The 22,962-nt window shown below is 42.2% G+C and overlaps 1 long non-coding RNA gene across 5 annotated transcripts; it reads right to left on the bottom strand.

Moving 5' to 3' along the window:
• Positions 1-6,020: 6,020 nt before the first annotated feature.
• On the bottom strand, positions 6,021-22,962 carry LOC135269424 (uncharacterized). 5 transcript variants are annotated; one of them, XR_010337721.1, is made up of 9 exons: positions 22,819-22,962; positions 21,661-21,855; positions 17,577-17,744; positions 17,338-17,435; positions 13,696-13,783; positions 10,105-10,242; positions 10,000-10,020; positions 8,096-9,713; positions 6,021-6,426 (listed from the first exon to the last, which is right to left on the bottom strand). It is a non-coding gene; the product is annotated as an uncharacterized LOC135269424 (long non-coding RNA). The 5 variants fall into 5 exon arrangements; XR_010337718.1 differs by lacking the exon at positions 10,000-10,020; XR_010337722.1 differs by lacking the exon at positions 10,000-10,020 and having other exon boundaries at positions 10,126-10,242.

Here is a 22,962-nt window from a genome sequence, read left to right as displayed (position 1 = left end):
TAAGCACCTGAGATGGCAGATATTGTTGCAGCCTCTTTGGAAAACACAGCCTGCTCCATGTATCTGTTAGGGGTTCCAGCCTTCAGAGGGAAGGAGCGTGTAAAAGAATAGTAGCTGCCATTTCCCAGGCACTGATGTCAGCCAGGCACTGTACTCAGGCTGTTGTCTACGCCATCCTTCTGACAGTTTTGGCGGTGAGCACTGTTCCACCCATTCTGCAGATGGGGAGACTGATGCTGAGCAAAGTTAAACTGCCTGCCCTAAATCTTGATTTGCACCCAAGTCTGTCTGCCTCCGAAGTCATAGCTCTTAACACTGCTCCACTGCCTCTCCCTCCCTTCCCTGCGGTAATTTTTACCTCCAAGTGAAATCTGGTAAGGACGGTGAGAAGCTTAGACAGGCAGCTGATGGGAGGGTGGTTCAGATCTAGGAAGGCTTCTTGGCAGAGGTGACACTTGAGCAAGGACTTGAATGATGAATTCAATGTGGACCACTGGGGGAAGGCAGTGACATTCCTGGTGGAATAGCAATGGGATCAAGGGGCTTTCAGATCACCCAGGGAGTGTTGCTGTGACCCAGAATCCTGGCCTTTGACCCCCTGCAACACCAACACACTAAACTGTACTCCCCACCAGGCAGGCTGAGGCACGGGCAGGATGGATGGATGCAGTTCCCAGAAAACTGCAAATGTGGCCCCTCCCCTCTCCACCTTATTCCCATCAGTTTTCTTCTTCTGAGGCCAAGAATGGGGCAGAGGCTCCCACACTCCTCACCTCCACGTGCAGACTGGGTTTTTCCCTTTGGAGATGGGGTCAGTCTGAGCTGCCTCCAGTGCGAACACAAATTGGGCCTCAGAGCAGTTACCACCCCCTCGGCAAGCTGGCAGGCTCCTGTTGGGGCGTTGCAAATGGAAGTTTAATTATCTCATTGATGATAGGAATCTTGCATATTACAGGAGCAATTCCTGCCCCTTCCAGGCCTCTCTCTTGCAAATCTCCTGCTGCGCACCCGTCCTCTCCCCCACATCCTTAGTCACTCTTCCTGTTGATTCTCCTTTCCCTGTTTGCATCTCAGTCTCTCCTTCATCCCCCACCATTCCACTCTCCCCTCTGTCTCTCTCCTCTTTTCCTGTCTATGTTTCCCTCCTTCCTTCACCTCCTCTTGCTTACTTTCTCTGGACTGACAACAGCCTCTCTTCCTGGACAGATTGTCTAATTGAAATGGAGCACTCCAGAGAATGTTAATAGGAAAGGCAGCATTAATTAGCTATCGCTAGCATAATTAACTTCCTCCTCTCACTGCCTAGCATCTAACTGGATAATGAGTCTCTGTCCAGAGGGCAGGCAGGACAAGGGGCCCAGGCCATGCCAGGGATGTCGGAAAGCCTCTTCTCTTTGGACCACCCCGCTGGAGTCCTCTGGTTGCCCAGCCCTGCCCTCTCCTACCAGGCCCTCCTGCTGCTGCGCTGAAGTCTCTGGGAGGCAGATGCCCGGCCCCTGCCCATGCCCAAAGGTTTGATGTTGCTGGAGCTGCATAGTAAGTGGCCCGAGCCTGAGAAACAGTGGCTGAAGCTGCAGCATCCCAGAGAGGGGGTGGGAAGCTACTGAGGGTTCTCCAGGAGAGCTGTGACAGGCACCTAGTCCTGGCACAGTTCCCGGGCAATGGTTGAGCATGCTACAGTCCCCAGCGGGGAGCAAAGAAATCTGCTTATGTGACAGACAATAACTAACATACTACACAGACCGCAGAGTACTTCCACCTTTGACCCCACAGTTGTACGAGGCAGCAATGGCCACTTCTATTTTATAGATGAGGACTCCGAAGTTCAGGGAGGCTCACTGCCTTGCTGATACACAGCCAGGACCCAAATCAGGGTCTGCCTGATTCCAAAGATCATGCTCTTTCCCTTGCACCCTGATACTTCCTGGAGGGACTTTACAGCTATTCATTAAATAAGAGTGGTTGCAGTGGAGTCGCAGCTTACGTTGGCCTTGAGAGTTCTAGTGTCAGAGGATGCAGTAAAAATTAGAAAATTGTGTGGTCAGATTTTTAAAAAAATATCCATCCCCACAGGAGAAACATCCTTTCTGTCTGCAATTCTCCTTTTTTCCGTGGCCTTGGCTTTCAAGCCAAGACCCAAAAGGGAGAGGTGATGGGCAAATAACAGGAATTTTCTTTGTGTTTTTTACAGGTGGTTAAATTCAGTTGTGTTGATGCATGTCTGATTCAATTCCATTGCAGTCTAAGTATTTGGTTGTGAGTGGACAGAATTGCTACCCAGGGCTGCGCCAACTACACCACAGGGCCCCTTTCCCTCCCTGTCTCTTCAGCCTGCTGACCCTCTCCCTCTCCTGCAGGCTATGGACACAGAGGATGACCCCTTGCTGCAGGACGTGTGGCTAGAGGAGGAGCAGGAGGAAGAAGCAAAGGGTGAGGCCTTTCCGGGGGCCCAGAAGCCAGGGCCCTGATCTGGGGCAGGAGGACAGTGTTAACTGCCGCTGGGCTCCTACTCCTACTGATTGCCCCCAGCTCGCTCATGACCTACTTTTTCCCCACCAAGAGGGGCGGCAAGATCTACTATGATGGCATGGGCCAGGACCAGGCAGACATCCGGGGTGAGCGGCCGGGATGCCGGGGCGGGGCGTAGGAGCTGGTTTCATACAGCCCTTTAGGGAGATTTGGTCCGGGCCCAGTCAGTCTGGAGCTGAGTGCTGGGCATGGCCAGAGGGCAAGGTGAAAAGGGCTGGGCTCAGGTGTGAGGTGAGCGTGAGAGGGAACTGAAGGAGAGATTGGAGGGAAGTTTGGACGCAGACCCAGGTGAAGGCTTTTGGGGGTTCTGCTGTGGTTGGAAGTAGATAAAGCGTGGGATGGGGCTCGGATGTGAGGCTGGTTAGAGAAAGGCCAGGATGTGGTAAGAGAGAACCAGGAATCTGGCCAGAGGAAGACAGGAGAAAGATTGGGGTTGAAGAAGACTGAGGTAGGGTTCATTTTAGGTAAGTTAGGGAGGGGCTTGAGGAAGGGTAGGGCAGGGTGAGAGAGTGGCTGTGGGGCCTGGGGTGGAGTTTTGGTAGATGTGGGCGGGGGAGAATCCTGGGAGGCAGGGCTGCAATGAGACTGGATGGCCTTGAGGGAGGAGGGTTGGTGGGAGCTGACCAGCTGAACTCTTGGGGCCTCCACCCCTGTCCTTGCAGGCTCCCTGGAGCTGGCCATGACTCACCCTGAGTTCTACTGGTACGTGGATGAGGGCCTCTCTGCAGACAATCTGAAGAGCTCCCTCCTGCGCAGTGAGATCCTGTTTGGAGCACCCTTGCCCAACTACTACTCAGTGGATGACCGCTGGGAGGAACAACGGGCTAAGTTTCAGAGCTTCGTGGTCACCTACGTGGCCATGCTGGCCAAGCAGTCTACCAGGTGGGAAGTCCAGCTGCATCCTGTGTGTGCACGCCCATGTGTGTCCCAGGAAAGGGCTGCGTCACGACAGGGAACTGGTTTCCAGTTGCCTCTTACCCTTAAACCCTGTATCCCTTTCCCTATCATCTTTCCTTGGGAAGTCTTTCTTTCCAAATCGGGACAGAACAAGTACATCCTTGCAGTCACTCTGACACATGAAAGTCCCCTTTGCTTGATCAGTGCTAATGGTTAGTGAACATGACAGCTTTGGGCCAGGTAGGAAATCCCAGAACTCTGCCCTGGAGGTCTTGGGTATTGATTTTCTCCTGAGATGGTGCTCAAGGTCTTTCTGGAAAGAGTATCGGCCAGGGAGTAAGGAGTTTCTCCCTGTATTAGTCAGGGTTCTCAAGAGAGACAGAATCAATAGGATGGATAGAGGGATATGTGAGAGAGGATTTGTTAGGGGAATTGGCTCATGCAGTTATGGAATCTAGGTCCCAGGACACGCCATCTGCAAGGTGGAGACCTTTGGATGCTGGTAGTCTGGCTCAGTCCAAACTTGAAGGCCTCAGAACTAGGGAAACTAATGGTGTAATTCTTGGTCCGAGACCAAAGGCCTGAGAACCCCAGCTACTGAGAGGTGGAGGTGAAGCCACCCTGCCAAGCAGCCAACCTCACTTTCTGGTTGTTATCCTTGTGCCAATGATGCCAGACAAACTGTCTCTATAAATCTAAGCACGTGGAAGAAACTGAGGCAGGAACGATTACCCAGCACCTTTCTATTTCTTGAGGATACTCTTGAAGTTATTCATCGATGTTTTAATTAAAGCAGATCGTATGGCTTTTCCTCAGATGGAAATTTCTTAACGTTTAGACTTTGTTATTGTTCCTTTCAGGCTTATCTCTGGTCTTTTCCCACGCTTTTAAAGTGTAGAAATCAAAATCTGAGTATGATAATATACTTAGCGTTATGACTAATTACTTTAGTACAAGGAGTTCCTGCCTGTCTGTCCAATATCAATCTTTATACATCCCAATGTCACATTGGCTTCTTTTTCCTCTCAGTGGCAGCATTTGGAGTTTTTACTTACCTTCGGGTCATTTGACCTCTGAATATTCCAGCCTTCCCTGACAGCTGTTTCTGGGTCATGTTTTCTTTCATCTCTATAAATATTGCGACTTGGAATTGTCACTTGTAAATACTGAATCATTCCCCAATTATCCAAGTCATCCAAATATTTGATGTGCATTTCCACAAATTATGAAGTGGCCCCCTGATGGGGAATGATTTGTAGAATTAATTATATGTTTTATATCTCCATTCAGGTCACCAAAATATTGAACAGAGCAGGGCCCAGAGCAGCTAATATGGATCAACGATTGACAGAGCCGCTTGGCTTGGCACAAAGCCACTGACCTTTGCTATTCCCCAAAACAAAGCATGTTCACATGTAGGTCACAGGATTGTGGTAGGGTTGATTCACAGTATACATGTGCAGTGGTGTTCAGGAGCACGGCCATTGAGGCTGTGAAGAGATGTGCACCCATGTCAAAGAAGAAAGATCCTTACACGAAGCCACTCAATTCCCAGGCACCCAATCGTACTTGGGCTTTGTGGGCCTGAGATTTGGCAGGCTCCTGGGAATGTCTGTGTCTAAGTCTCTGCTCAGGCTTCATCAGGCTGGTGGCCATCTCCAATATGTGCCCCCCAGCATTTGTGACAAAATAAAGGAAGTGGTCTCACCAAATAAAACCACTTCTGAAGGCTGATGGTCCCACCCCTCATTTACACTGTGTGATGTTACCGTTCTGTGTAAACCCTTTCCAACTACCTTAACTCAAATGCACTTTGCCATTAGTCTTGAATGTGGGCACAGCATTATTCCTAAGCCTTAAGGGTTTCTTCTGCTTAAAAATGTCTCACTTGAATGAAGTTTACCTATTTTTAAAGTGCCTTCTGGATATATGTTATCTTGTTCTATTGGTTTCGGTATACCTATATTCTTTAAAAAAAAAATTATGAACCATGAATGTTAACACCAAAAAAACTGTAAGGTACATCTGATCGAATTTCCCACTTTAAAGTGAGAAAATCAAACATTGCCTAGAGATCTGATTTTTACCCAGGCTAATCTGGGTTTTCATATTTCTATCTCAAAGTGGACTTTCTTTGGCTAAGTTTAAATTGTAAATGTAAATACCTGAAAAGTAACTCAGGATCTAGCCTTTTGGTTAGTTTTGATCATGCATAAACAGCAAATATTTCTTTCCCCCAATGAAACTCCAGGGCTTCCGGTATTTGTAGTGATGGTGTGAATCCATAAGGTCTATTTTTAATTATATCTCTTATTGTTTTTTTTTTCACATTTCCTAACTCACCTGTGGTATCGCTTCCATATAATTGGCCTTTCTGCGCGCTGGGTTCCCATTTGTCCCACAAAGGCCTATGTGCACATCTGATCGCCTGTTTGAATGGCATTGTTTTGTTTTTACCCGATTGCTTCGTATCTGTCACAATGTTAAGTCAGTTCTCAACATTAAGGAATAAAAATTAGCTTTTTTCAAATGCTCAGCATCACTAATCATTAGGGAAATGCAAATTAAAACCATAATGAGATATCACCTCGTACCTGTTAGAATGGCTTTTATTAAAAAGGTGAATGATAAGTGTTAGAGATAATGCAGAGCAAAGGGCACACACACATTGTGGACAGGTATGTAAATTAGACTCTGGATTCCTAGACAGAAGCCACTCACTTTCTTCCGGTGGCAGATCAGATCTTTGCTTCTTTCTCTAAGACCAAAGAACCCTCTGTTGAGTTCAGACATCCTGGCAGGAAAGCCTCTGCTTGAATCATGAGGATTCACCACCCAATACAGGTGAGGTAAGCAGGGGCAGTTCATATCTACATATTTGCAATGGCCCAGGCTGATCTCATGGAAGCAGAAGAATCGCATGAACCCAGGAGGCAGAGGTTGCAGTGAGTCAAGATCACACAACTGCACTCCAGCCTGGTGAACAGAGCAAGACTCGGTCTAAAATAAATAAATAAATAAATAAATAAATGCGAGCCTGCATCTAAGTAAATAAATGCAAGCCTGCCTCTAAATCATTATACAGATAGGTAAGTAAATAAATAAATGCAAGGCTGCACACTAATACGTAAGTATATAAATAAATGTTGCAAGCCTGGGCCTAAATAAATAAATGAGTAGATGTCAGGCTGCCTCTAAATAATTAGATAGCTAGATAGATAAACACATCAATCCAAGCCTTCCCTATAATATACAAATAAATAAGGAAATAAATATAAATACAAACATTAGCCAGGCATGGTGGCATGGACCTGTAATCCCAGCTACTCAGGAGGCTGAGACAGGAGAATCACTAGAACCTGGGAGGCAGTGGTTGTAGTGAGCCGAGAATGTGCCACTGGACTCCAGCGTCGGCAACAGAGCAAGACTCCATCTCAAAAAAACCCCAAACTTATCTGGAACCTCTCTCTCTCTTTCTAATAAATCGCTTTGCTGAAAAAAAAAAAAAAAAAGTCACAAAATCAACTGGTCCTATCATACCTTTCCTCTGCCTTCATTTTCCTGGTACAAAGAAAACATTTTTAAAGCCCAACAATAAATTAGAAAAAAACTGAATAGTAAAAAATAAAAAGTGAAAAACAGTAAAAGGTGCTAAAGAGAAGGCAAAATGAGGAAAAGAAATGAAGAGAATATAAAATGATTCAGAGAGGTATCATACATATGACCAAAAATCAACAGGTAGAAGAAAATGTATTCGTCATGATGGCTATCGGTGGTCTCGGGGTGATATCAGCCATCCAAATTAATATATTTTCTTCAATGATATTAAATAAATATCAGTGCCCTTTTTTTTCTCTCTTTTTTTAATTGCATTTTAGGCTTTGGGGTACATGTGAAGAACATGTAAAATTGCTGCATAGGTACACACATGGCAGTGTGATTTGCTGCCTTCCTCCCCATCACCTATATCTGGCATTTCTCCCCATGCTATCTCTCCCCAACTCCCTACCCCCTGCTGTCCCTCCCCTATTTCCCCGCAACAGACCACAGTGTGTGATGCTCCCCTTCCTCTGTCTATGTGTTATCAGTGCCCTTTATACCCCGACTTTTCTTTTTTTTTTTTGAGACAGAGTGTCTTTCTGTCGCCAGGCTGGAGCGCAGTGGCACGATCTTGTCTCACTGTAACCTCCGCCTCCTGGGTTCAAGTGATTCTCTTGCCTCAGCCTTCCGAGTAGCTGGGACTACAGGCGCACACTACCATGCCCTGCGAAGTTTTGTTTTTTTCAGTAGAGACAGGGTGTAGCCTTACTTTTATAACAGAACAGCCTTTAACAGGACATGGATCACAAAAGGAAAGGAACATACATTGAGTGCTGACTATATGCAAGGCATTGTTTTAGACACCAAAGCTGTCTTCTCATTTAATCTCTGCAATCGCTGTGTGAAACAGGCACTATTCCTGACTTAAGATTTTGACACTGAGGCGCAGAGCAATCCATAAAACAAATGACAACGTGGGTAGCCCCAGGAATTGTCCTTGTTTTTTATCCCCTGTTCAGTATCATAAGCATCTACACCTCAGGAAGAAGAAAAGGCATAAAAAGAATACAATAGTAAAAGAAATAAAAATTTCAACAAAGAATAAAAGGAAAAATAGCCATTCTCTTACCTCTCTGGATGGGCATGGAACTTCACCAGACTGCTAGAGAGCCATCTCTTTGCTTCTAAGTCCTCACTGAGCTGATTCTGTTCATCCACTAGTCCTTCTAGCATCAGCAGCAACTGAGAAAAGGAGAGAGAAGAAGCAATACACAAATGGAGCAGTGAGACATGAAGCCACAGTTCATCCTGGGAAACCAGAAAATGCATTAGCACGTACTATGACTTAAAAAGCCCGCTATCTTAGTACTTAAGCTTTTGATAGTATTCTACAGTTTTCCCAAGAAGCAAGAAAATGCATTAGCATGTACTATGACTTAAAAAGTCCGCTATCTTAGTACTTAAGCTTTTGATAGTATTGTATAGTTTTCAAATCAATGTCATATTCACTATTTTTTTAATCTTTAAAACCCTGTAAGGTGCAATTCAAACATGGGAGCAAAAAGGAGAAAAAGGAGAGAGAACCTAGAAGCACAGGAAAGCAGCTAAGAGAAAGGAGTAAGAGGGAAACGGGACAGGCAAGAGGGAAACATAAATAATAGGAGTTACCAGTATTCTTCATTCATTCAATAAATATTTATTGAGCACCTTCTATGGGAAAGACTCCGTTCCAGGTTCTAAGGGAAAGCCTACTATCTACTAGAGGAAAAAGACATTCATTAATCATAGAGGTGTGCCATTGTGAGTGTAATAGTGCTATAAAGATAACGAGCTATGATCATGTATAACCAACAGAGAGGTGTTTAAGGTAGAGCTGAAAGCCAGAATGGAATGGGGTGAGTAGTTAGTGAGAGAGATGCTAATGGAGACAGGGAGTACAGGCAAATAAGTCTGTTGCAAAAGAAAGGTTAAACGGGGCTGTAGCTACAAAGAAAGCTGGGGCAAAGGCAGGGGTTTCTTTCTTTTTTTAAACTGGGAGAGATGTGAACATGGTTAAATGCAGATAGAGGAGAAAGATTCAGTTGAGAGGGAGATGACTTATATATGAGTGTGAGGGATAACTATTGGTATGTGTCCAAAAGAACTGCTGCTCTTTACAGAACCACATGTCAGAAAGAGGCATCTATAGCTGCTATCGATCAAAGTAGGAAACTTTAGAGCAGTTTCCCGATGAAATACCATTTATGAAAAACCAACACCACGGTTTATTTCACAGTAGAAAAACAAGGTTTGTGCCGGGTGTGGTGGTATGCACCTGCAGCTCCAGCTACTCAGGAAGCTGAGGCAGGAAGATGCCTTGAGCCCCAGAGTTTGAGGCTGCAGTGAGCCATGGTCGTACCACTGCGCTCGAGCTTGGGTGACACAGTGAGACTCCATACATACATATATATATATATATATAAATGTATGTATATATATATATGTATAAATGTGTGTGTGTGTGTGTGTGTGTGTATATATATATATATATATATGGGGGGAGAGAGAGGGAGAGAGAGAGAGAGAGACAGACAGACATTGAGAGAGTGAGTCTATATTCCAATGACTTACCTGTCATCTTTGGTTTCCTGAAATTTCTTGACCCTGGGATTCTACTGAAGCAACTTTTTCCCAAAGAAGTAATACTTTCTGGGTCAGGCGTTCCACAGCTGGTATGTCTTCAGGATAACCAGTTGTATGTGGAGGTCCTAGAAGTAGAAGAGTAAGTGTAAACATGAAAATAGTAATAAAAGCATTATTCAGTTGAGGAGCAGAGGAACAAATGTTCTTCAGACAGTCTGCCTATACTTTCAAGTCAGATACTGATAAGCACTGGGCAAGGGATTCAATGTGTGTATAGTATCCGAAGATGCCCTACAGGTAATCTGAGATGTGAACATTTCCAATGATCTGTAAAAAGTTTTGAAGGACCTTTATGAGGTCTTCTTTAATCTGTATTTTCCTGGTCAGAGGCTCCATATCAACAGCCTGCACCTGCAGCTCTTCTCCCCGCACCTGCAGCTCTTCTCCCCGCACCTGCAGCTCTTCTCCCCGCACCTGCAGCTCTTCTCCCCGCACCTGCAGCTCCTCTCCCCGCACCTGCAGCTCTTCTTCCCGCACCTGCGGCTCTTCTCCCCGCACCTGCAGCTCTTCTTCCCGCACCTGCAGCTCTTCTTCCCACACCTGCAGCTCTTCTTCTTGCACAGCCATCATGGACTGTAGAGCACAAAATTCCAACTGTGAATAGAGGAAACAATATCTGCCATGTTTACATTTTAACACGGAGGCAAATGCTTTTGCATATCATATCACTATCAGCCAGTAATGCAAGGGAAAACGAGACAAGAATAGGGTTCTACAGGATCAAATAAAAAATCCATGTAGTATGGTAACAAAGGATGTTTTATGGGAAGATGTAATAGTTCTTTTTAATAATGTCTTCCACCTTAACTGCCACCATAAAACACACCAAATTTGTTTAACAAGCTTATTATGTGACTGAAAAAGAATGGTGACCATTAGCAGAAGCAAAAAGAGATGAAGTGTTTATGTAAGTACTTCAGCTAATAGAGGAAAAAATGATAGCATTAGGATATCTCCATTTTTCAACCCTTAATGAATTAATGGATTAGGCATCAAACCACAAAAGCTGCTAACATCACAAGAGATCACCAAACATTACATGCCCCCAGATGGAAGAACATGCCACCACCTCTGAAGGAATCCTGCCAAAAGCTAGCGCTACATGCCCTGAACTTTCAGTGTTCTCAACAGAAAATGACAAATACTTGGTTATGACAAAGTTCATTAAAACTCATCATAGGCTGGGCGCCATGGCTCACACCTGTAATCCCAGAACTTTGGGAAGACCAGGCGGGTGGATCATGAGGTCAGGAGTTCGAGAGCAGCCTGACCCAAATGGTGAAACCGGTCTCTACTAAAAATACATAGCCAGGCATGGTGGTGAATGCCAGCAATGCCAGCTACTCAGAAGGCTGAGGCAGGAGAATTGCTTGAACCTGGGAGGTGGAGGTTGCAGTGAGTGGAGATCATGCCATTGCACTCTAGCCTGGGTGACAGAGCAAGACTCTGTCTCAAAAAAAAAAAAATCATGATCATAACCATATCTGCTAACATTTACTATGTCACCGGCTCCCTAACAAATACTTTGTATAGAGTTAATTCTTTTAACAAACCTAGTGCTCTGCTTCCTGCCTACTTTTCCCACTTTAGTATCTGCCATTTTACTCCTCACTCATGACTCTGTAGGTACACTAGACTTTTTCTGTTCTAGGAACACCAGATGTTCTCTTAACTCAAGGCCTTTACAACTACTACCCCCTTTGCCTGAAATATCTTTCCCAGGGCTGTCTCTTTCTGATCCTCAGGTCCCAGCTTATGTGTCATCTGCTCAGAGAAGCCTTCTTTGGCCACCCTATTTAAGATGGTCTCCATCCATGTTACTTTCTATCATTTCCCTCATATCACTTACTATCATAATTCTATCTATTTGTTTATTGTCTGTATCTCCCCAGTGGAAATTAACTACATAGAGACAGAGACCTTGCGGATTTCATTCACTACCTCATCCCCAGCACAAGCCCAAGCTGAGAGAAGGTTCCCATATAGCTAATGAATGAAGGAGTGAATCCTCACAACAATCCTATGAGATAACTCCTCTTTGATTTAAACATAAGGTGACTTCCACTCTTCAACTTACAGACAAGGTGATTGAGTCTGAGAGAAACTAACTAACCTGTGCAAAAATCACAGGGCTAGCTAGTAAGTGGTAAATCTAGAATGTGAACTCAAGGAAGCTGACTCAGAGCCACTAGGCTATCACGTCTTCTCAGCAGATGCCGCGTATTCACACAGTCTTTATGGTAAGGGCAAGTTATTTTACACAAACCCTCTAAAGCTAGTTAGCAATAGTTAAGTATCAGCCCCTCAAAATACCCATTCATAGGCATTAGAATTTCATGATTCTGAAAACAGGACAGAACCAAAAAGTCACATTACTCTGGATTTGGTATATGTGAGAAAAACAGGAAGAGCACGTGGAAACTAAAATACCTGACATGAATAATCAGATAACGGCTAAGGTAGAGCCTCAAAAAGGAAAAGAGACTAGGGGATTTTAAAAACTGGTATTTCTTAAATGCCACACATTCTCATATCCTAAAAACTAACTGAGTCAAAAACATGAGTCTGTTTGTAAGCAGAAATATGGTAATAAAATCAAAAGATAAAATGTTAATTCCATCACAAACACAAACACAGGTTCCATATTATACATCTAGCTATGGCAAAAGGTAGAAAAAAAATCTAAGGAGCTACTTAGACTAGCTAGCTAAAGTTAATTTAGGAAGCCACGACACCGACTGATCTTCTAAAAGAGATGCCAGAGTAACAAACAAGCTTTTAGTTGTAGTCTGTAACTCTGCGCTGTGGTCCTCATATTTCCTCAACATCACAGCTGAATATGCAACCAGCTGTGTATATATTTAGGAAATACATATTTCCTGTCTATATTTAATTCTTCTAACAAACCTAGTGATCTGGTTCCCGCCTGCTTTTCCAACTTGAATATCGGCCATTTTACTCCTCACTCGTGACTCTGTAGGTACATCAGACTTTTTCTGTTCTAGGAACAGAAAAAGAAAATATATATAGGAAAGGCAGGGGGGTGCGAATCTCTAAGGCTGAAAAGCCCCTTCTAAAAGAACTGATGAAACGTCTACGCTCAAGGGAGTTAAAGCATAAGATGGGAAAAATGAATCTTAGGAATTATGTGAAGTCACAAACGACAGGAGTTTGAATCAAAGCTGTGGCATTTATTAGTTACATGACTATTCTCCACTCTCATTCTATAAGAGAAATCAGTGTTTCAGTTTCTTCATCTATAATAATGGGGCCGACACCATTTACTTCATGTAGAGTTGTAAGCATTCGTGCTAATTTAAATACCTAGCACAGTACATTGCATATGAATACTCAATAAACATTGACTATATCGAAGTTCCTCGTTTCATGTTTATAAAACTAATTTCATGGGTCTAATGTCATAACTCTAAGCAGCAATCACACAATACTTCCTATTTACACTAGTTATTTACTATTATTATTATTTTTGGAGGTGGAGTTTTGCTTCTTTCCTAGGCTGGAGTCTGATGGCACGATCTCAGCTCACTGCAACCTCTGCCTCCCAGGTTCAAGTGATTCTCCTGCCTCAGCCTCCCGAGTAGCTGGGATTACAAGCACCCGAAATCATACCCGGCTAATTTTTGTATTTTTAGTAGAGATGGGATTTCGCCATATTGGCCAGGCTGGTCTCCAACTCCTGACCTCAAGTGATCAGCCTGCCTCAGCCTCCCAAAGTGCCAGGATTACAGGCGTGAGCCACCACGCCTGGCCTTTACAGTTGTTTTATTCCAATTAGCAATGGGGAGTGAGAGTTGTGTTTTTCCAGCACTTAGTAAGTTTTAATGGTCCCAATATAAAAACAGGAGCATCTTGTTGAGATAATGTATATAAAAAATAACTTACATTTTTCCCCAAAAAGAAAAAAAGTCATACCTGGCATTTGGACTCAGATACTCTACTTGGAGAATTATACGCTTTTGAATATAAACTATTTTGAAAGAAAAAATCATAGGGATTTTAAAATTAAGACTTGACTAGAAAACTCACCTGACTTTCTCTTTTTTAGCCATGAGTTCAAGTTCCTCTTTGGCATTACTCAGTTCTTTTTCCAGCCCTGCCACTGTGTTCAGGTCTCCTAAAATGAAAATAGAGTGCTAGTTTTAATTGCTATGAACATAATGTGATATCAGCTGCCTCCTTTGAGGAATTTACTGAGGACACATTCCAATAATAAGAAAAAAATAAAACATCTACGCAGGTTGTTCTTTGTAGCGTTATTTCTAAGAGCTAAATACCACAGTCATCCTGCATTCTATAAAGAAAAGACTGAATAAAGTATAGTATATTCACAGATGGAACTATATACTGATGTAAAAAAGGAATAAGGACGATCTTTTATCAACTTATATGGAGTCATTTAGAAATCCTGAGACTATGTTAACGAAAACAAGCTACATGCTTAAGAATACATCTAAGGTAGTAGGTTTTAGATTAGGAAAAGGGGGAATAAGAATATACATATATACATTACATAGACACAGATGATTCATTTGCCGATTTTTGCAAAAAGATACACAGAAAGAATAACCCAGAAATGAAACTGATTACCTTCAGGAGATGAGTGGCAACAGGAGAGAGGGGATAGGGAAAGAGATGGGACATCTGAGTATATCATTTTATATACTGGATTTTGAACTGTGTTAATGTTTAATTCTTAATATGTAAGTCAGCTTGTCAATTAATGGGAGATAAAAAACCTAAAATTCAATCCTAATATAAACAAATGAATCTATATAGGAAACAGATAATAAAACCACCCAGAAGACAAAACAAATTAATCCAAATATTTTTCAACTCACTAACTGAACACCGTCAGTGCAAAATACCCTAAGGATAAAAAGAATTACAAAAATACCTTAAGGATAAAAAGAATTACAAAAAAAAGGTAAACATTACAGAATACATTTACTGTTGATAGTGGTATTTATGTAGTAATTCAGAAACTACTTTTGCATAGTATACTGTTCTGCAAATGTGTAAATATTTTGAAATATAGTGACATTATAAGTAACCAGGGCTCTCAAGGAGATACATATATGAAATGAAGGAAAAAAGAACCTATATTGTTAAATTAGAATGACAGAAGTCAGTATCAAATCTTCATATGTACACAAATACATACATACATACTTAAAAATATTCACTGCTACCTCTGCTCACTTAAAAGGGCCTAGAAGCAAAAGGTATTCATGTGGCAATGAAGACATCTTGTGCCCAGATCACAGTTTGTCAATGCCATTACCCACCAAAAGGAACCAGGGAGCTCTTTAGGATAACGGCTCATTCTGGGACTGAGGCAGGTAAAGTAAAAGGTAATCACAGAACGTCTTATTGTGCCAGAAACTATGAAAGGACAAAAAACAAAGAAATCAAAAACACTGAAGGGGATATGGCAAAGGGTCAGAGAAACAGCTCAATGAGGTTCCCACTGACCGAATCTGGGTTAATTTGAGGAGTAAAGGAAATAATGACCGAAATCAGTAATATAATGATTTTTGAAAATCCATATTGATAAAAACAAATGGAGTACAGAGATAGGGAAAGGACAGCTCTTCTTTATAAAATAATATCCACAAAGAAATAAAGAAGAAATTTTACAAACAGAAAATCTTAATTTTTTTTTTTTTTTTGAGACTGAGTCTCATTCTCTCACCAAGGCTGGTGTGCAGTGGGGCGATCTTTCTGCCACCCAGATTCAAGCGGTTCTCCTGCCTCAGCCTCCTGCGTAGCTGGGATTACAGGCATGTGCCACCGTGTTCGACTAATTTTTGTATTTTTCGTAGAGACGGAATTTCATCATATTGGCCTCGAACTCCTGAGCTCAAGTAATCTACTCTCCTGGGCCTCCCAAAGTGCTGGGATTAAAAGCATGAGCCACCGTGCCCAGCCCTGAAACATCACTATTTTTAAGCTACCAATGTAAGAGTTGGTTCAAGCAAGGCTCAAACGATACTACAGCCACTGAGTGAATGATTGTTGGAAAACAACTGTCGACATCTCAAATTCAGCCAGCAGATGACTTACATATAAAGAGGAAAATGCACCTTTTACAGTGGAGGGATTTGGCAGCTACAACCTTAACCAAATGACTAAATTTCGTATCACCAAGGATGATACAAACTGATTATCATGCACTGATGTGATGCACTAAGAAAGATGTCATCCAGGCTCACACCTGTAATCCCAGCACTTTGGGAGGCTGAGGCAGGTGGATCATTTGAGGCTAGGAGTTCTAGACCAGCCTGGCCAACACAGTGAAACCCCATCTCTAAAAAAACAAAACAAAACAAACAAACTAGCCAAGCATGGTGACGCATGCCTGTAGTTCTAGCTCCACTTTGGGAGGCTGAGGTGGGAAGATCGCTTGAACCCGGGAAGCAGAGGCTGCAGTGAGCTGAGATGGCGCCACTGCAATCCAGCCTGGGCAATGACAGATTTTGTCTCAGAAAAAAAAGAGAAGAAAAGAAACAGGGTGGGGAGGGGAGGGGAGGGGAAGGGATAATTCATCCATATGGTATTCCTGCCAAAAATGTTTAACTGGAATCTAACCACAAGAAAACAATCATGGCTAAATTGAGGAATATTCACAGTCCTGAATTCTTCAAAAATGCCAGTCTCACTAAAAACAAATAAAAGCTAAACAACTGTTTTAGATTAGAGACTAAGAGACATGACAACTAAGCACAATGCATAAGCCCTGGGTTCTAGGGAACCAAGGTAGCTATACACAACATTATTGGGACAACAGGAACTCTGAATGTGGACTGCGTATTAGATACTAAGCCTATATCAAGGTTAAATTTTCTGAGTATGATAATTATATTGTAGCTATGTAGGAGAATGCCCTTGTTCTTAGGAAATACTGACGTATGCAGCATAAAGTGTCATGATTTCTGTAAGAAATTCTCCAATGGTTCAGAAAACACATTACATCCACATATATGTGTGTGTACATACAAAGAAATAAGGCAAATGTGGCAGAACGTTAATAACTGGTCTGAATAAAAATGTATATGAGTCTTCACTATACTATTCTTGCCCCTTTTCTGTAGGTTTGAAATTTCCAAAATACAAAATTTAGAGAAAAGTACACTTCTTAAAAAAGGCAAATAAAGAATAAATAAAACAAATCCAACATTATTTTACTCTTTGATTAGTATAAAGTTTCCAAATTAGAGAATGACTACTCATAAGACTTTTCTAAACCATCCCCTGAATGGGGCTAGGCTTGGCAAATAACTCAATGTACACTGCCTACCCTTCCTAACAGTTTCGTGTAGGTGATGTCAAGTCACAGCGAGTGGCCCCAGACTTGAAAGATACCCGGGAAAAGCTGTCAGCACATGGCCTTGCTGTGCAGGATTGGAACCACTACCTCCTGCATTTCTGAATCCCTGCAAAACTATCTGAAAAGGAGAATAAGGACAGACTTTCTCTGGGCCAAACTGTGACCTCAAAGCCATAACCTCAACTCAACATAAGGTAAGGACAGTTCTTCAGCCTTTCAGAGGAATTCCAAACTTATTTTTTCCATTAAGGTAGGAACAGAAAAAGAGTCTTAGCCAAACCTATTAATACAAAGATTAACAGAAAACAAAATCCCTGAATGAAATGAAATTTCATACTCACCTAATGCCGATCTGGGTATGCTGGCATCTTCTTTGGTAGTCAAAAAAGTACTATCATCTATGGAAGGTATCTGCACTGGACCCTAAAAAACTGGGGGACTTAGGAAGATGCAGGAACTATGATCACAATGACAGCACTGAGAATATTCTCACAATTTCGTATTAAAATTATCAAACTTACACCTCAAATGTAAAAAGGAAACACATTCAGCATGAATTATCTAAGTCTATACTTCTTACTTGATCAGTCTGTTCTCCAAGAGGGGGGCCAAAGGAGGAAACTTCAGCTCGTGGGTTAGAGATGGGTGCTTGGGACATCATGGAGTCTCTTCCTCCCAAATACTGGCGCAGGGCCTGTAATTCTGAATTTCTTTCCATTAAGGCTTCCATCATCTTCTCTGCAGCAACCTAGTAAGAGAAAATCACAAATAACATTAGAAAGATATTCTAGTAGGGCCGGGCGTGGTGGCTCATGCCTGTAATCCCAGCACTTTGGGAGGACGAGGCGGGTGGATCACGAGGTCAAGAGATCGAGACCATCCTGGTCAACATGGTGAAACCCTGTCTCTACTAAAAATACAAAAAATTAGCTGGGCATGGTGGCGCATGCCTGTAGTCCCAGCTACTCAGGAGGCTGAGGCAGGAGAATTGCCTGAACCCAGGAGGCGGAGGTTGCAGTGAGCCGAGATCGCGCCATTGCACTCCAGCCTGGGTAACAAGAGCAAAACTCAGTCTCCAAAAAAACAAAAAAAAAGATATTCTAGTAAAACAAAATTTTTCTTCTGCTATTATTTCTCTTTTCTTTTTCTTTTTTTTTTTTTTTAATAAAGATGGGGTTTCACCATGATGGCCAGGCTGGTCTTCAACTCTTGACCTCAGGTGATTCACCCACCTCGGCCTCCCAAAGTGCTAGGATGAGCCACCCCGCCCGGCCCTGGTATTACTTCTTCAAAGTCAATCATTTGTAAACAACAAGCAAACAAACAAACAAAACAGTGGGTTCTTAGGAAATTGTTTCCCTGCTTTCAGTTTACAGGGAAAAACCCAGTTAAAGTGAATGGAAAAAAACTCTCACAGGCAGAACATTGGAGAAAAAACTGAATTTAACACATTTGTAACAGATAAGAAAAAGAGAATCTGAAATAGGTTCTGCTAGAACTATCAGGCTTAGGTGTTAAGATTCTGGAATTAAGATAACAGTTGTCTTTATTCTTGGACAGCTGTTTCTTCGGACTGGATTGCTCTTCAAACATTTGTGTGGTTTGCTCCCTTCAGGTCTTTGCCAAGTGACACCTTATCAGGTTGGCCTTCCCTGCACATCCTAACCACAAAAGCAATCTCACTGGCCAAAGGGTAAAAGCTTTCAGGTACAAGATGAATATGTTTTGGGAATCTAATGTATCGCATGGTGACTTTAGTTAATAATACTGCATTATTTACTTGAGTGAGTCATTCTATGTTATTTACTTGAAATTTGCTAAGAGAGTAGATCTTTAGTGTCCTCACCACACATGCATAAAATGCGTAGTGACGGACATGTTAATTTGATGGTGGTAATCATTTCACAATGTATACGTATATCAAAACATCATGCTGCACACCTTGAATATAGACAGTATTTGCAATTATACCTCAATAAAGCTGGGAAATAAAACTTTAAAGAACCCAGCAATCTCTTCTCTATCCCCAATATCCCTTACTGTGCTGAATTTTTTTTTTTAATGCACTTATCTGATACACAGCTCTTTTTTTTTTTTTTGACGGAGTCTCACTGTGTTGTCAGGCGCCAGGCTGGAGTGCAGTGGCACAATCTCGGCTCACTGCAACCTCCGCCTCCTGGGTTCAAGCAATCCTCTTGCCTCAGCTTCCCAAGTAGCTGGGACTACAGGCGCGCGCCACCATGCCCAGCTAGTTTTTTTTTGTATTTTTACTAGAGACGGGGTTTCACCATGTTGACCAGGATGGTCTTGATCTCTTGACCTCGTGATCTGCCCGCCTCAGCCTCCCAAAGTCCTGGGATTACAGGCTTCAGTCACCGCGCCCGGCCCTAAAGGCATCTTGGTGCTGAATCTCAAGCACCCGGTACGGTGTCTGGCACATCATAGGCACTCACTACACATTTACTGAATGAGGCAATTACACACATAAACATTTTCATCAGACCACATGATCAGGGGAATCTCAATCTCAAAATCACCAAACTCAGTTTCATTTCAAATCCCAGTTTTCTAAGACAGATAATGACACAATAAGGGAAAGATCTAGAACTTTTGTAACTATTAATGCACAGAAAGTCTGCATTTAAACAGAAAATCTGGAAATAATAAATTTATATTAAAATTACTGAGAGTAGAAGATGACGAATCATAACACCAACTGTCTCTGAGGAAAAGTACTATTGTTTTAAGTGAGAAGCTGAGCTCTTGTCACCATTTCAAAGAGAAATACGAGAAAAAACACTGCCATTTTTCAGTAAGTAAAATTTGGGCTCTTGGGAGATGTCGATGGAACCATTTTAGAGGTATCCGTGTATTATCAAAGTATCTTAATAAAAGTATCTGTGAAAACTGTGGGGAAAAAACATAATAAATAGCATACAAGATATATACTGCGCCCCATCTGCCTTGGCACTCCTTTTCTAGCAGTATTTAAGAGTTTTTAGCAGTGCTCCTCCAATGCAGTCCACCAGCCAGCAGCATCACGATCACCTGGAAACTTGTTAGAAATGCAAATTCTTAAGTCCCACCTATACCTCCTAATTTCTATCTCTGAAGTTGAGCTCCACAATCTACGTCTTGAAAAAGCTATTCAGGTGATTTCTTTTGCATGTCAAATTACACGAGCAGATCTAGAAGAATACAACCATTAATCTTCTTGAGTTGAAAAATCTCCTGTAAGTTCTATCATCTTCATTATTCGATTACCCACAGGGCATAATTTTTTTTCTGAGGTATAATAAAGACTAATTCTACCAAATCACGAACAGGTTAAAAAGAAAACTTAAAGATGCTAGCCTCTTGCCAGACTTAAATAATTTAGAATAATTTTGTTAGGTCTATTTGAGGAACAATATCTGAAGCACACAGCAGGACTTTTCTAACAAGATGTGTATTTACTTCAGTGGGGCTAACAACCAGAGGAGTGGAGTATAATCCCTTTACAAGATAAGGAAAAGTAAGAAAATATTATGGAGTGAAATAACATAGGCAAGAAAGAATCTGCCTTCCTCTAAAAACTGACTAGGGGGATTCTGAGCTACTGGTCTTTGAAACGCAGCACAAGTCAACTAAGAGTCTTTACATTTGAGGAGAAAACACATAGAAATGAGAAAAGTTAAGAATTTACCCCTGGCCAGGGCTTGGTGGCTCACGCCTGTAATCTCAGCACTTTGGGAGGCCGAGGTGGGTGGATCACTTGAGGCCAGGAACTGGAAACCAGCATGGCCAAATGGTGAAACCTCATCTCTACTGAAAACACAAAAATTAGCTGGGCATGGTGGTGCATGCCTGTAATCCCACCTATTTGCGAGGCTGAGGCAGGAGAATCGATTGAACCCGGGAGGCCCAGGTTGCAGTGAGCTGAGATCACGCCACTGCACTCCAGCTGGGATGACAGAGGGAGATGCCACCTCAAAAACAAAAAAATTTACTTCTGAAATACTGTGAAAGTAGTATACCCCATACTGTAATGAGATTATTCATTCTCTCATCATGACCTTGGAAAAATGCAATCTTTTTTTCCTCTTAAGATAACTCAGATTTAACAAAAGCTAAGAATAAACATGTTGAGTGTAAGTTTTCCCATACCTTCGCTGAAAATGCAAAGTTATCACTCTAGTCTTAATAATTTAGAATCAAAATCAAAACACTCCACAACCCCTACTCCTTTCTCTCAAAATGATCAGATTATTAAGGAAAAGAAAACGTATGTAATGAAGCTAACGGATACATGTATTGTTTAGGCAGCCTTCCAAATGTAAAATTTTCAAAACTATTTTTCATACTTTGATGATCAATATAAAACTGTGGTCTAAGGCCAGGCACAGTGGCTCACACCTACAATTCCAGCATTTTGGAAGCTAAGGCAGGATGACTGCTTGAGCCCAGGACTTCAAGACCAGCCTGCATAAACAGAGACCCCCATCTCTAAATAGATAAGTAAAGAAATAAAACTGTGGCCTAGAAAATAAATTGAAGGAAAGAAACTAACAGAGTTGACCGTAAAATATATAAACATACACACATCTACAGTCTGCAAATGCTTCCTATTTGCAGACTATAAATGCACTATGTGATACTTTCCTGCTAAGCGCATTAGTCCTTACTTGGCTTTCCTGCTCCCTGGAGTTCACAGACTGAAGCAGGCCTTGAATCTCCATTTCATCTTCCACCACTTGCTTGTTTCAATCACTCAGAAGGTTCTGCAGCATCCTTTCCTTTCGCTGTAGACGCTGGCACAGCTCCTCCGCTACCTCACTCCACCCTGGTCCAAGTTTGCAGAGCAGTGTTGCACTGAGATCCTAATACAGAAGGGACACTGTAAGCTTCTGGGGGAAAGAACCGCCTCTAGTAAATAGCAAAGGGCTTAAAAGACTCTATCACAGAAGGAGGAGCTGTGAGATTCTTGAAAATAAGTATCATGTTTTATTCATTTTTGTTTTACCAGGCCCAGAACACAGAAGTCTCTAAATACATGTCCCAGGAATGAACACTAACAATAGAGAAAAGTATCTCTAGTGGCCACTTACGTACCTATTGCGTTCTGAAATAAGTCTTTATCCTATTTGTTCAGGGCATGTAACAATTAATGTTAGATGAGGATAAATGGACACTCAGTTCATTTACTTATTTTCTCCCCAGTGTAACCTTAGAGAGGGAAGCACAAAACGATAAGCGAAAGGAATACTAAACACTGTATTTGCTATCATAGTGATGGTTTCAATTTCTGCACTACCCAAAGGTACACGGTGAAGGAAACGGAGGAGCCATACTGCCTAGGTTACTGGATCTGCTACTTATTAGCTATGTTAGCTTGGACAGGGTACTTAGCTTCAGAAGGCTGTCTCCTCCTCTATAAAACAGGGATAATAGTATGTGCCTCATGGACCTGTGTGTAGAAAACACAATATAATACTTGCACCCTGGCAATGTTTCAGTAAAAGTAAGAGAGAGCGAGAGAGAAGGACAGAGAAAATGTGTATTTATGTATGAACAAGAATTGGAAATAAATCAGAAGTATGTGAACAGAAACCAATATTCACTGGCTCGCCTCACAAAGTTCATATCACAAAAGAAAGTAGAAATGCTAAAGTCTCTCCCTTTCGAATCTACAATGATGGAACTAATGACCGCTATTTTTGGTTTTCTCCCCGTATGTAAAGCAGAATCCCCGGTTTTCAGAAAACGATGGAACGGGGTCCTGCTTCAGGCTTCGAATACAAGTGGGAGAGGAACACCAAGTCAGAGAGAGGTTTTGCTCTTACCTGCATAGTAGCTTCATGGGAGGAGAGCAGTCTCTGGAAGTCGTGATCTCGCTCTCTCACAGCAAGACCAAACGGACGCAGTTCTTTTTCTTTCTCTTCCAGAGCAAAGAATTTTTCATCTATAGACCACTGCAAGGAAAAGAA

This window comes from Aotus nancymaae, unplaced genomic scaffold (assembly GCF_030222135.1).
Source record: "Aotus nancymaae isolate 86718 unplaced genomic scaffold, 86718_ANA_hifiasm-v0.15.2.pri h1tg000053l, whole genome shotgun sequence".
Taxonomy (NCBI): domain Eukaryota; kingdom Metazoa; phylum Chordata; class Mammalia; order Primates; family Aotidae; genus Aotus; species Aotus nancymaae.
The sequence above is the reverse complement of the archived record's forward strand: the minus strand, read 5'-3'. Positions and strand labels throughout refer to the sequence as shown.